Source organism: Fulmarus glacialis, unplaced genomic scaffold, assembly GCF_000690835.1.
Source record: "Fulmarus glacialis isolate BGI_N327 unplaced genomic scaffold, ASM69083v1 scaffold6087, whole genome shotgun sequence".
In the NCBI taxonomy this organism is placed as follows: domain Eukaryota; kingdom Metazoa; phylum Chordata; class Aves; order Procellariiformes; family Procellariidae; genus Fulmarus; species Fulmarus glacialis.
This window is the reverse complement of record NW_009223710.1, coordinates 11,916-14,838: the sequence shown is the minus strand read 5'-3', so window position 1 is coordinate 14,838 and position 2,923 is coordinate 11,916. Positions and strand designations below refer to the sequence as shown.

Genomic DNA, 2,923 nt, shown 5'->3' with positions numbered 1-2,923 from the left:
ATGAAAAGAGGGGGGGGGGGACCCCGCGCCCCCGCAGGCACAACACAGGTTGAGGTTTCCTCCTAGAGGTACCGCCGGGAACGGCGCCTCGCCCGCCGCCCGCACCGCTCCGCACCGCTCCGCACCACCTCACCAAATACAGATGCTGCCGTTTCGCACCTTCACCCGCATCCTCCAGAAAGGCGCTTTTTTCCCAAAAGTTTCTTCCCCCCCGCCGCGACCAGGTCTTCTGTGCTAATGAAGGGAAAAAGGCTTTTCTTGCATCCCTCTCGAGCTTTGATTTTCCCTTACAAGCGGAAATCGCCGCTTCCACTTGCTTTAGGGCTGTGTTGCCAGAAGAGACCCACGACTGTAGCAACGAACCTTCCCCTCTGCACAAGGCAGGCTGCGACCCTGTACCCGGGGAGCAGCTGCCATGCAGCGAGGCACAGATCTCAACCCAAATGTGAAGCTTGATCCCATCAGACAGAAGCACTGCTGCATGGTCAGCCCTGCCTTTGAGTGAGGATGCCATGCAAACCGAAGTGCCGCGAGGGTGTTTGCCTGTCACCCCGGGGACTTGGCACCAAGTGACATACTCCCTTGGGCTGCTTAGTCTTGAGCCCCTCCTGTACCACAGAGTGAGTACCGATGAGCACAGCTTCTTCCACCAGCCTCTCAGAGGAGGCAGAGGGGTCCAAGGGGGACAAGGAGCAACAAGGGGCAGAGCCGGGGTCCGCGTGGGCACAAGGCAGTGTCTCCAAACAGGGTCCAAGCCCCACATCAGTCTGTGTGCAGGTAAACTCTCTCCTCTTTGCTTTGCCCACTCAGCCCTTCAAAGGCAGAGCCTGGGGGCAAACAGATCGGAGCGAGACAAGCTCTAGTCCAAACACTGAAGGCTGCTTAGTTAAGAGATCATTTTTATTTTTTTTTTTTTTAAAAGTCTGGGTTTTTTTTTTTTTCTGTCTGGGTTTTGTTTTTAAAGTTAATTTGAAGCTTGCAAAAGTCACAGCACAACCTTTGCTGGCTGAAAATCTTCTTCCCAAAGACACCCGGCACCAGGGCAATGAACTTCAGCTTCCTGCAACACCCTGCCAGTGCCTGTTGGTGCTAACCTGCAACCATCTCCAGACAGGGAAAGGGAGTTCAGCCTCAGCAGCCTGTTCAGCCCTTTGTCTTTCTACTGAGAAAGCGAGAACATTGGTTAGAGTTCCAGTGCCAACTGCAGTTCATGTTTCAAATTAGCTAAAGTTTGTTATTTTGCACTTTAGGTAGGAGCTGCAACAAACTGTTCACCAGCAGTCCAAGTGATAGTATACAAGCCCCTCTAGGATCCCTTGGAAGAGCTCCTGATGAGTTCACCAATGTTTGCACATTAACCTCTGGGTGAAAAGCCAGCCAGAGAGATGTGAGAACTCCACCGAGCCCTCCAGAGCATGACACAAAATGATGCAAGCGTGGGAGCTGAGAGAAAAGGGTTTGTGAGCCCAGAAAAATAATAAAATGTTTAAATCCTTAATTGTTTTTCTTGAAGATTTATCCAAAATTGAGCTCTCCTTAAGCCTGTGAGTTTGCAGAGCGTTGTCAATAAATTAGATCATGCACACAAGGCAGGGATTTCAAGCCAAAAAGCTCTAGCCCTGAGTCGCTTAACAGCAACACTCCCCAGAAAAACGACTCGAGATGAAACATGAGATATGTATTAATTATCAATGGTCTAATAGAAAATTTAATGAAGACAAGTATCTTCTTGCACTTTATCCACGATAACGATGATAGTACGTCAGTGAGATGCATACCTTACAATGTGGCGGTGAATGTCAAGTCTGAAGCCATTATAGCAATTCACCACAATAATGGCTAGCCAATGTATGGACTTGTAGCACTTAATCAAAGTAATGACATTCATCCACAATTATTTATGTTATGGTAACAAAGAGCTGCCAAATGCAAAACAAATGACATGAGGATTTGCAAGTGAATTCCTTCCCGTAAATTCTCCTTAGGTTATGCTTAAAGGCCCTTGGGATGGAAGTCTGTATAAATTCAGAGCATTATCAAACCGGTGGTGTTATTGTGCCACGTTTTACTGCCTATAAGCAATGAACCCAGCGCTATTGCCGAAATGAGCTCTTCAGCCAAGAGAACTGTATTGATATCATTTGAACTGGCCCTGATTTACACCCGAGAATTGTCTTCAGAATTTTACAAGGCAGGGGGAAATTTTGGAAGACGACCTTTGCTTACATCTGCCTATCAAGGAAAACAAAGACCCAGTTGTATCAACACTTATACATGTATTTAACTTAAAGTATATGAGCAGTTCCCACTTACCTCAATGGGCTTTGGATTAGAGCCATTATAATTACCAACCATGATTCTCTATTAAGTGCAGTACTTTTCTTTCAGGGGCATTTATGTGGGTGTTTGTATAAAAACACTGTCAAAAACTAAGCACACCAGTAAATATAAAATGGCAACATTTAGGTTCAAATGCAATGAACTAATTTATTTTTTTTTAACACTACATCCAACTGTTTTTCACCGCTCACAGATGTCACTGGAGCAACTTGAATACAAAAAATCGCGCCTTAGAACAATATACTGCACAGACCAGCTAATATTGATTGCTTTAAAAATGCCCCCTGTTAAACTAAATAATAGCCAAATCTCACTGCAGTAAATGTGCCTTTATATCATTAAATACTAATTTAACAGAAATCTGAATGCATAGTAAAAAACATGAAAAGGTTTAAAAAGAAGGATTTTTTTTTTTTTTTTTTTTTTTTTGCATTATATGAGTCTCCAAAGCAACGCTAGAAAGAAGAGAACAATCATTTCATATCAGCTGGCCACTTAGCCGCCCAGGCCAAACCTGGGACTAAGCTAAACTCTAATACGCACTTTCCGAAGTGAACTATGCCCCTGAGAGGGGCGGCTGGAG

The 2,923-nt window shown here is 45.1% G+C and overlaps 1 protein-coding gene across 1 annotated transcript in view; it reads right to left on the bottom strand.

The window, feature by feature from the left end:
• The window catches only part of LOC104079746 (L-xylulose reductase-like), a gene marked incomplete at its 5' end in the record, with an annotated part of 47,260 nt that overhangs the window by 32,494 nt on the left and 11,843 nt on the right, over nucleotides 1-2,923 (bottom strand). The gene's annotated exons all lie outside the window — the stretch shown is intronic.